This window comes from Rhamphochromis longiceps, linkage group LG17 (genome assembly GCF_057381845.1).
Source record: "Rhamphochromis longiceps isolate RC_006_pf linkage group LG17, R_longiceps_female_GT1.1, whole genome shotgun sequence".
In the NCBI taxonomy this organism is placed as follows: Eukaryota; Metazoa; Chordata; class Actinopteri; order Cichliformes; family Cichlidae; genus Rhamphochromis; species Rhamphochromis longiceps.
Genome location: NC_140573.1, coordinates 30047712 through 30059828, shown reverse-complemented (window position 1 = coordinate 30059828; position 12117 = coordinate 30047712). Strand labels below are relative to the sequence as shown.

At 41.3% G+C, this 12117-nt stretch overlaps 1 protein-coding gene across 1 annotated transcript in view; it reads left to right on the top strand.

Annotated features, from left to right (window-relative positions):
• Window positions 1-12117, top strand: part of snd1 (staphylococcal nuclease and tudor domain containing 1) — a 179761-nt gene that overhangs the window by 71179 nt on the left and 96465 nt on the right. The window lies entirely within an intron of this gene.

Genomic DNA, 12117 nt, shown 5'->3' with positions numbered 1-12117 from the left:
TGCTAGTTTCATTCGCTCACTTTGAACACACACAAACGCCCAAATCCTCATGCTGCATTGCCTTCTGAGCTGCTGGGTTGCTAGGCGCTTACCTAAACGCGAACATTGGTTGACACTGTAGCAAAAATGACACGCAGTTGGCATCGGAGGCAAAATTAATAGTGTCACATTTCTTATCAGCAAATATATTATGCTCACAGTTGGGAGAATTCTGAAGCCATTTCCTTCTGAAGCACTCCTGAAATAAATGTCTTATTGACATTTGCACCTGGAATAATACTATAATTTGTTTGGGTCGTCTTGCAGTTTTCTGTGCTGCAGTTTGCTCTTGATAGTGTACAGTTCTAAAAATGGTTTATACTCCGTGTCCTTCACCGTGTGTCAGATGAATCACAGATGAGCCTGCCTGAGGAAATGGCTTCGGGTGCCTATGGTTTATTGATGGTCAGATTGATCCTATTCTGTTGATTCATAACATATTAACAGGTTGAGAGACGGATGCGTATTTATCTTTGTTTCTCCGCCATACATACATCAAATATATAGACTAGTAGTGCATGTATCAACTCTTGCAGCGTTTTGCAATCCATGCCATGTGTAGGGGTTTTGACAAGTAATCATTTGCGTAGAAAATGCCCATAAATCACCAAGATCAATGCAGTTTTTGTGTGCGTGCGACTCTGGTCTCTGTGCTAATGGTTCCCTTGACAACACAGCAGTTGCTACACATCGACATCATCCTGGCTTTAGGTTTAACCACAAGGACGTACAGGCGCAGAAATCAGCAGCCATTATAAAAAGAGACATTCAGTCCTTGTGAGACTTCGAAACTGGAAGAGCTGAGCACTTACTGACATTCACACACACATACAATCCGCTTGTAACCTTCCACACGCCATTAGTATTTTTGTGTCAGCGGTTCATGCCAGTTGTATGTTGCTTGCTTCCTTTAAAAAGTTTCTAAACACCTGTCTCCTGCTTCATTGAGGTCATACGTATCTCGACCAACCGTTTCCTCTTTTCTTTTCCCTCTGGCCTTTTCCTCTGCCTTCACAAAGCTACCATTTATCTGTGCGTGTGTCTGTGTACCCTGGCATGAGAAGGAAGGTAGCTCCAAATGATCTGAATAAGTAAACGGCAAATAAAGGCCATAAAGAGGAGAGACTTGAAGAAGTAATCCTTCACCAGCTTACCCCAGCATAATGTCGGCACACCTGCACCTTTATCCCCATCTCAGCATCGCCTTACATCTACCTCTCCTCTCATTCCATTTCTTTATATCCCTTACCAACAACAGAGAGGCTATCTCAGTGGCTGTGTCAGCGATCAGCAGCTCTTCCCTCCCCCTCCCTTTCCCTCTTTTTCTATGTTTCCCAGAGGACAGTCGGGGGCATAAAGGGAAGAACAAGCCTTGCAAAATCTATTCAAAATCCGAACGGAGATTGGGCTCTCAGCTTTAAATTCAGCCAGATAAAGCTAATGGTAGAAGTGGGCGACAGGCAGGAGGCTGTGTGTATAAGCATACTTCGATTGAGGCCAACTATAGAAATGTAGTTTCTTTAAACCCCTTTTCTGGCTGAATCTCTCTCTCTCTCTCTGAATGTGCAGGGGTGTATGCGGAGTAAGTTCCCAGAAAGGCTGGCGATAGCGCTGCAGTTTCTTAAAATGCTCCCTTTTCCAGCAGAATTTCCCTTAAAGAGAGAGTATTTGCTGATGCTTGTACTGCTTCCAAAGCCTATGGTAATTTATCTTTTTCTGACATTCATTAAGTCATTTTATTAATCTTAGTGGTGGCCGGATGTATACCAGATGTACAGTTAGACAGAGGTTGGGAGTCAGAAATTGAATTAGGAAGACATGGAGTGCTTATATTCCTCTTATTCCCTGATGAAGTCCCGCCTCTCCCAGGTTATCTTCTGTTCTACTGATTTTCAGTTCTCAGTGTGTTTTCCCAAAAGTTTTCTTTCATTGCACATTATCAACAGCTGGGTTCCCTGTTCATACTCCAGAAAAACAAACAAACGAAAAAAAAAACTAGATTGAAATAGGTTTAGCATTCTCCTACTATGTAATGTTTTGTTAGCCTTTGGTAGTTCTGCATCTGAGACTAATGAAGGCTGTAGTTGTTAGGGAGCTGTGGTCTTGTTAGCGCAGTGGCCTCTGGTGTTTCTACACTGCTGACATTTAGCACCACTATTACAGTGGCCCCTCAAATAATGCCTGTTTGGAACGGGCAGATTGCATGCTTGCTTTGACATGACTACGGCTGTGATAACATGGACTATAGGGGTAGTTTATAGTTACAAACATAGCATACAGTTTGATCTCAATTAGACAAAATGTCAAATGCAGTGAGCGTTTAGCGTTTGCTAACAATCTGATGTGCGATCCTTTAGTGGTGTTGTCGTGCCCAAATTTCAATGCCGAGTTCCCCACAGGTTTTGAATTTACCTGCGGCGGTGGTGGTTATGGTGATGGTGGTGGGCGGCAGCACAGAGTATGACTGATGTCCACACAGAGTCATGCAGTTTACCGAGGGTGTAAGTAACCCCGCATGCAGGCGGTCATTAGTAGAGAAAAGCTAACAGTAAACAGCTTTTACCCAAAGTGTGACGATGGCACTACACATGCTAAGTAGCTCAGAGGAACAATTGAGAAAAGCAGGCACATCTACAGAGACTCCTTCATTTATTAGCCTGACACACCCACAGACAAACGCTTATTTCCACATACATGTTATACTGCCACTCCATATTGTTAATTTGTCACCTCATCACAACTTGTTAGCCACTTTTGGCTGAGAATTGACATCCAGGAACACATAGAACACACACAATCACACACACAGTTATTATCTCCTGGAACAATACTAATAGATGCATGTACTGCTGTGAGCAAACAGTTTGTGCCTCTGCTGCCAACAGAGTAGGATGGTGAATAGTTGCCAAATCTCCTCTACCCTGAGCCTCCTCTATTTCTCCTCTCCCCAACAAAAACCCTAACCTTTCTGTGCCTCCCATTTCTGTTTTAATCTTTACTTTAATCATTTTCCTCTTCTCACTCTGTATATTCTTCCCATGGGCTGAACCACATCCTCTTTTTTTTTTTTTCTTCTCAAATCCCCTTTGCACATTACCACTCTGTGATTTTTTCAGTTTTTTTCCCTTTCCTGGGCTCACCAGGCTCTGATGTTTACACTCTTCGAGCACAAACTTGGTTTGAAGTTGTTTTTGTTGCGATAACAACAAAACTATAATTGATGGACAAACACAAGCCTGTCTGCACATATACGCCTTTGATGTGTCCGGTCATGTTTAATTAGCTGGAGTTAGTGGCGAGGGGGAAAGAGAAATATAACTCCCTCGCTAATTATTGGCTCCCCCGTCGGGCAGGAACTCTCATATCAGCCGGGCTGTCGAGGTCACGTACAGCTTCGGGCCACATTGCCCTCGATTCACCTGCTCTCGAAAACATCTTTGATCTGAAGTGCTTTAGAAGTCCCTGAAAAAAGAATCACTGTTCAAGGTATCTGCAGTGCTGACAATCTGGTTGTTCAGTGATGACGCGACGAATCCTACTTCCGGGTCTAAATAGTCTGCGTTTAATATGGCTTTTGTGTTGTTAACATGTTTAATGTTATGTATTTTCTTCTATTTGATCTCAAAAAGCTCCTAAAACAGTCAGTGATCACTGTTGACCTCCCTTGGCTTTTATTACCGCTAATCATTTATTTAAGCTCAGTTTTTAAAACCTTAGGATGTAACTACAGCCCAGCCCATGCAGCAGTATATGAATGACTAACCTCGTATTGTGGATGGATTATCTCAGTTGTTCTCCTGGCTGAAGTTTGGTCCTTTTACAGCATCCTGCCATGCGATTACATTTGTTTCTGACCACCGAGAAAACTCACGTTAACTTTTATCGAGTGGGGAAAAAAGTTAGCTTGTTTATATTATGCTAACATACCTGTGTCGCTAGCAGTCACGTAGCACATCATTATATACCAGCTAGCCCAACTTCAGTAACCCTACAAACGTCACTGCTGTTTAGTTTTCTGTCTTCATTTATGCTGGAAGTGATAACAGAGCTGTACGTTTTAATTTGTTTCCAAAACCCCGCAGTCAGGACATGCTATATTGTATTTAGATAGAAGCTAGCGAGCTAACTCCCTGCTAACTTCTAACTCCGTTAAATGTCATAAATTCCGTTTTCATGGATGCCTGGATGTTAAGCTCAATTGTTACACCTGGTAGAGCAGAACACTGATCATTTTATTAAAGATGAAAGACTTTAGACAGTTTTTCAACTCTCAGTAATGCCATAGTGATAGTTTGACCTGCAGCGGAGTTTAGACCCAGACACGGCTAGTGACGTCAGACTGAACAACCGGATAGACTGTATATAAAAGGTGGACATATCCAACATGGCATCACCCGCTGGGTGGAGACGTTTCACTTTGAAGCCCTTCTTGGTGCTTTGAAACTTCACGTGTTGGGTCGCTACCCTAAAGCATGCTCTGCTTTACTGTCCTTTTTTGGCTCTAATTGGGGGGGGGGGGTCATTATTTACAACGTGAACATCACATTGAAACTGGCGACTGAAGCCATAAACTCATCAGGAAAGTGTTTGGGGAGATTAGGTTAGCAGTGTGGTCATTTTCTCTTTGGCTTCTTTACAGTTTGACTTACTTTTGTAACCAAAGGAGTCGCCTCCTTTATAAATGATGCAGGTTTGAGATCATTTCATATTGGTTAACTTTTTCCAAGTAGCTTCGTCCCATCTTTATACGTCACGTTTAGTGCTGGAGTGGCAATACTGCAGAAAATGCCAATCTAGGGTCTTTCCTGACTCTGATGGTTCAGTCCACTTTAGTTATTTATTAGATAATTAAATCAAACCACTTCTTTTTCCTTCCACGTGTTAATGTTATTTCTTAAACATCAAAATGTTAAAAATTACATTGATTTTTTTTTCACCTTCCGCTGACGTTCACTTAGGCTGGTCCCACTGCAGAAGATCTTACAAACTTAAGTTTTTGTGTGTCTTCTGACTTCAATAAACTGCCACTGGGTCTTTTTGCCTGTTTTCTGAGATGACATATGCTCTGATCAGTTTTTATGTGGAGGTGGCATAGTTAGACTGCCACAGGTTCACTCCTACAATCACTCCTACACAAGCACTTTCACATAGACAAACATGCTGTCACGCATCTGTGTTTCAGTTGTTACAGGGAGCCAAATTCAGCCCTAAGATAAGAGAGCAAAAACACACTGGACATCACAGCTTTGCAGAACACGTCACTGCTCTTTTCCCTCTTTAGACCGAACGCTAAACAGATTTATTTGAAATCCGAATTAAAGGGGAGAGAGAGATGTTTGCAAAAATATGGCATTGTTTCCCTGCCACATCAGATCTGCCATTAGATATTTTTTTTCTTCAAAGTAAGGGCTGCATTTTAAGTAGGCATGCTTGGAGATGATGTTTATTTGGGCTGCATTAAATCTTTTGGATGGCATTAGTGCCTGAATCCACTTCCCCATGAAAACAGCTTGCGAGCTTATTCCCCCCCCTTTCTTTTTTTGAGTATACAGGAGCTGCATTTACATTTTATTCCACTTAGATTAAGTTCTTAGCAAAGTCTGACAATTTTTCAAATACCCCCTACTAAATGTTAAAAACTCAAGTGAGGGGGGAGGGGTGGGTTGGACGCCACTTTGTACAGTGCAGTGGGGCTTAAGCTATAGACTGCAAACAGAGACTGGCTATTGATTAGTTTGATCTTTAAAGATCACTGCTGACCCAACCGCACACACACACTTAAACACATGCTGTATTTTGCTGCAGCGACTGAATAATTTTGGCTCCACGTGAAAGCTGTGTTTCAGCCCCGTTGTTGCACGACGCAGCTTGTCAGTGCTTTCCTCTTGACGTTGCTTTCCTTTTCCATTCTGTGCTCAGCGGTGCACATTTTCTCAGCAAGTCTTTCACATTAGCACACTGCTTGTCATCTTGAAGTCCAGATCAGAGTAAATGCATGAGCCTACAGTTACTACACAGTGAACTCTGAGCTCTTCTTTAAAGTACACAATAGGGGCACAATAGGGGCTTCTTATTTATTGCAATCACATTGTAAATTCTCCTTTCAGCTTCATTGCTCTGTGTTCTTATCCCTCCCCTCTGTCTGCCTCTTTTTCACACTCCTTTTCTTCTTCTTCCCCTACGTTCCTTCTTACATACGACGCTGCTGTCCTCTGACATGCCAAATTGGAGTGTCATAGATAATTTGGATTTTTTGCCCTCACCGTTGAGCTCAGTTCATTCTCTCTCCCTTGTCCGTTGTTGTTGTTTTGTTTTCTTCCCCCCTCCTCAGTTTCTTCTTTTTCTTGTTCAGTACAGGGCACCATTTTGTAACCCCGCTCCCACCCCTCCACGATCACCAAAATGTCTATGCTCAGATACACACATTGTCACCCTTGAAAAGATGAAGTCCCAGAATACTCTCCATAAACTCCATGCACTGCTAGTTGCATTGAGTATCAGTCTTCTGGTTTGCAAGAAAAGCTTCCTTTGTCCTCATTTCTTCCCATGCAGCATAAAAGCAGAGATTTTCTCAGTAACACTTTGTGTATGGGCTTCTTCTGGTCTTTCATGGACTCTTTTGCGTGGAAACGTACAAAGATGGAGGGCAAAAACACAAATGCAGTTCTGAAAAGTCACATTGGTGTTCTAGTTGTGTGGTCCACACATGACAGCATGAATCTAAATGAATGCCTAAATGGCTAAGAAAATTAGAAGAAGTGAAGGACGTCTCACTGCAGTCACTTCACAACACATCTATGCTACAGTATACATGTGGTGTTCTCTTTGGGTTGATAATAAAAGTGTCAAAGTAGTACAAACGTCATTTTCAGAAGATCAAGAATATTGATTATAAAGGAGGTCAGCGGTCAGAACATTTGCTTGGCAGCTTGTGCATATTTCAGCGCTAAACGGGGAGCCGGAGCTCGTTAATACATTTCAGGGTAAACATATCAAAGCAGTCCAGTAAAGATGACATAAAGGCATCTGAACCGCGTGGCTTTGGCTGCTCTTGTGCGTTTCTGTATAAACGTGTTTGTGTGGGTGAGTGAATGAGGTTTGATCCTGAGTGCAGTCTCCTTGGTGATACTGTGCCTGTGATGATGATTTCTCTCCAGGGCGTAAATCTCAACAAGCAGTGAAATTAATGGTCAGTGGCTTCATTCTTTTTTTTTTTTCTTCCCCCCTCTCTTTGGTGTCTATGTGTGCACGCGTGTGTGTATTTATGTCTTTATTTGTGTTTAGTGTGCGCACAAACACCTCAGCATACCCCACCTCACATATGTCTCAGTCCCCTGTTTGTTGCTCTCAGTGGACATGATTTAGTACACACACAAAAACACACACACACACACCTAAGACTCAACTGTTGGATGGGATCATAAAAGTAAGGCTTCATCGTCTCTTGCTGTTAAGAAAACAGGGATGTTTTTCACCCACCAAAAGGGCAATAAACTCTGTCTCACAGGGAGTAACACACTTGAGCGGTTAGCTCGTGGGGGGAGGAGGAAAAAAAAAAAAAAGCAGCCCACCTGTCATTCACTCTCGGTTACGGCAGCAAAATCTGTGGGAATTCGACCACGGTGTATGTCAGTCTATTGGCATACACCTATTCAACATTACAGCCTCAACTGCACTAGGCACATTGCCAGCAGGATACTGCGATGAAATTTCTTCTTCTGCCTCTGTTGACCTCAGTAACAACAAATCATATCACCAGCTGGTCACTGAATATGGCTATTTGCATCAATTTTCACACAGCTGAAGCAGATGCACCGGCACGCATCCACTTGCCTTTCCTCTAATCCACATGCACAACTGTCACCATTACCTTCCTTAAACGTTCCTTGATTTTTCAAAATGAATATCTGCAAAGCTCGTAAAATGTATTCTCAGTGTAGCATGCATTCTTCGTGTAGTAATGTTATTAGTAAGGATAATGCAGTAAAGCCAAATGATTAACACAGAGTAAGTCAATAATCCAACTCCCTTAAACCATCAAAATTTTGTCATAATAAGCACGTCCCTGCTTTATTCTTCTGTCTTTGTGCTGTGGTTTGCCGTTTCCACCTTTGACTCTGCTCTCTGTTACAGTCTCTCTATTTGACATTAGGACCCAACAACTCTTTGGCCCTGACTCATGTTGACTCACAAGGCAGCACGCTCACAGGCCTGCTTAGAATATCCTCTCCTCTGCTCCACTAGCACAGTGGCTAGTGTTCACACAGAAATCCTAGAGTATGCACCGTGCAGCACACATCCTTCGCTTCAACCGGGGATTCAAGGCAGTTTGCATACTCGGTTATTAACAGGAGTATATTTTTTAGTACTAACTAATCCATAAAAGAAAAATGCATGGTTAAATGTTGCGCTTATGGATATGCAAATTATGGAGTTATCACAAAAAACAACACTTGAACGTTAAGAAGCAACACCTTTGGATTTTTTGTTGTTGTTGTTTTTTGGGAGACATTTTGCAGATATGTTTTTGAGGAGTTGGCTTTTGCATGGCTGATGCTGTTGATTACAATGGCTGTAGGTGTAGGTTAAAATTAAAGAAATACTTTTACTCGTCCCAGCTTCTATACTGCACGGTAATTAACATGAGGGAAAAAACCTAATTAAAAGACTGCATCAAAATAATTGGGTTTTTGAAATGTCCTGCAATCCCCTTTTAGTTTAAAATGAACTCCTTTAGTCTTTTTTTTTTTAATTGAATAGAGGAGCGAGTATGTTTACTTTCCAGCAGGTTTAAGTACTTTGACCTTTGACACTGAAAGCATACACACCTCGTCCCTGCTATTCCATTTCATTCCTTTCTGCTTTTATATTCCTGAGTATCTCTTACTCAAGCACAGTGGTCCATTTCTTGTATCAGCACTTCTCATCTGCTGCACTCTGCTACGTAACCCACCCCCCCTCCTCACACACACATACTCTCCTTGTGGTGCAGATCAGGCCATTCACCAATCATGCGAGAGCCATGACGGCCAAGTTATATATCCCCTATTCCATCTGTAGCTGGCACTCTTGCATCACATTTGCTCTGTTTCCTCTTCCCCAAGTGCCTTTGCTTTTGCTTTCTTTCACTCTTCCTGAATTCCTTTCCCCTCTTTTGGTAGCTCCATTTCCATCTTTTCCTCATTTTCAGGTTAGTTTTTTTTTCAATTGCTTTTCCTCCATTTTTTTTCCTTTCTCCCACCATGCTTATCTTTCTTTGTGTCTTTTAATTAACCTCTTCTCATCACTTCCATGTTGTCTTCTGTATTTCTTTTAGTCTCCCACCACATCGAGTTCTGCCACATTTTTCTGCGTACTTATTTTCTGTGATTGCTTTCTGCTCTTTGCTTATTATACTTGTCTGTTTATCAATTTTTACCAAATTTCCACCTTCCCAATAACTTATTTTAAGTAATCTGTCACGAAATCTCACTTAAAATGTCTTTGATATATCTTAGTTTCTATATCATTACCTCTTCTTTGTCCTCTAAGTCATCTCCCTCCCTGCCCTACAGGCTCGGTGAGCTGTGGTTAAATAGGTTCATCTTACCCTGCTTCCTCTTTCAAATGGCTTCATGATTGCTAATGAAGCTCATAAACAGGAAAAGGAAGAACATGATGTGGAGGAGGAAGGGATGTGGAGAAGTGTTTTCCATGGAGACGGGCTCTTCACCGACTGGCAAGCTGATTGGCTGATTGATGACCCTGTAGCCATTTTGACCGATTAGCATGATGGAGCCTTTTATAGCACAGTGCAGCCTAATATGTGATCACATTGCACAGCATACTTTCTCTTTCTACTTCTGGGTTGAACAGTGTGATGAAGCATAAGCCCCATCCTGCTATACCTCACTGGGGCAAAGGAGGTGTAATATAGCACTGCCAAGCATATGATAGACTGTCATAACAGAGCTAAATGCGTAATATGGTGCTTACATCTGTCCAGTTAGTTACAATCCATCTAATCCCACAACATTATCTATTTAAAAAGAGCGTGCTGATCCTGCTTTCTTACACTTGTTTGAACATTCCTCTCACACGTGTCCCATTAGAGACAATCGGGAGCTCATTGTCTGGATTTGCATAGTTATCAAAACAATTACAAGTAAACAAAAGATGTGGGAGACAACGGCATGCAAACTGAGATATGAGAATTAGCTAGAAATGGTCAGTACAAGATGAAGTGGTCACATTAACTCTTCAATTTAAATAATTCAACTTGCTATCTTTTCTTTCTGTTGCATTTCTATACGTATCCCAGCACACTACAAAATGAATATATGGCAGAAAAAGCGGGGTAGGATAGCAAGAACTGTTGCTGATTTGATCTCATTTTTGTCCAGGTGGCCTGTCTGGACAGCCCTGGATGCACTGCAGTAGGTTAGTTTTTCTCAAGTTAGTCATATCGGAACATAAAATCTATTTTTTTGCATTGTGTATCAGGAGATTCTTTCCTTTTGGGCTGCCTCTAAATATTTCCAGCTCTCATCGTTTTTGTCTTGTTTTATTTTTTTTCTCCAGATGTCTCTTTTCATTGGGATGGTTATATCATACCCCTGTAATGTACAATGTTAGACCTCTAAATTATACATGCTCCTATTCTACAACAATTTGATGTTTCCAAGCACAAGACATCTGCTAAAACATTTGTAAAAAGGTGTGCTTTGCTGTGTCCTTCAGCAGTCTTTTTTGACCTCCATTTCTTACACCAGCACACTTCATCTCCATCTTGTCCGTTTCAAATTTTTAGGAACTGGACTTTTTACCCCTTCAAATAAACATCAGTCTGCTCTTCTGTTAGCCTCTATTGCATATTGAGCTGATATGCTCTCAGCTTTTGTCACACTCCTTTTTTTTGTTTAATATTTAACCTCTGTCGCTATACTTCCTGTGACACAAAGTTTGAAATGTCACATTGTCGAAGAGACAAGTTCAGATATTTTAGGTGCTCACCTCACAAGTACTACTTTTAACCAGCTTTTTATTTGCCACGCTTACTTATTATGTAAACAGGTGTTGTGAACTTCACTACCAGCCATAAGCTTCGCTCCCAGTACACATCTGTGACTGTGGATCTTTTCACGTCTTCGTTCTAATAATGTTTTGATTAGCTAAGGAGTATCTATGCTGGTTGTGATGATTATGATCAACACAACTCCCACGGAGATCTTTTGTAGTATTCTCTTGGTCATCTCTCACCCACATGTTGCCCACTCCAAGCATGGTATGTTGCTGTTTACTGAAATGTTCTCCCAGTGTACTGCACACCACCTTCTCTTTTACATTTTAACAAACAGAGCTCGAGACACAGTATTGTCATTAAATAAGAGGAAAAAGAAACATTCACAGAAAATGTTGGCGGGTCTTTAATGCCCCTCGGCCGAATTCCAGAAAGACAAAATACGTGGTTTACCTGTCTCACAATACTACAGGCGGTGTTTCCTATCCACGGTGTATCATTTTTTGTTCGAACTGTGTGGCTTTATTATGATTGAGAGGGGTGATATTGTTGAAGATGAAAAATGCACAGTTAACAGTGAGACCCAAATGCATTTGTCACCATAAAAAGACCCCATACTGATTGATGAAGCCCCAACAGCTGGAAATGTAATGAAAAGAGATATGAAGATCTATATTTTTTGGCAAAGTGCACCTTTTTCACTCATTACGTTTGTGATTAATAAGACTACCTTGCAATAGAGAAAATGAGGTAGGTAACACAGATTGGATTCTTGAAGCATTATATCATGAGCATTTCAATTAAAGTATTTGTAATGGCACTGCTGTATGTCTCTTTGACTAGACCATCAGTTCTTTTTAACCTGTTAACATGTTTGTTGAACTTAAACTTTCATCAAATGCGTGCTTTGATCAGCCACAGGCTGATAAAAGCATCATGACAGTCACTCATGTAAAAGTAAGCGAAAAATAAAAAAAAGCAGATTGTTGCTGTAAATAATATAATGGGACGTGTGGAGGGATATTTTAAAAAAACCCATCCACTTGTGCACCATGATTCATTCTGCCTGACTCATTCAG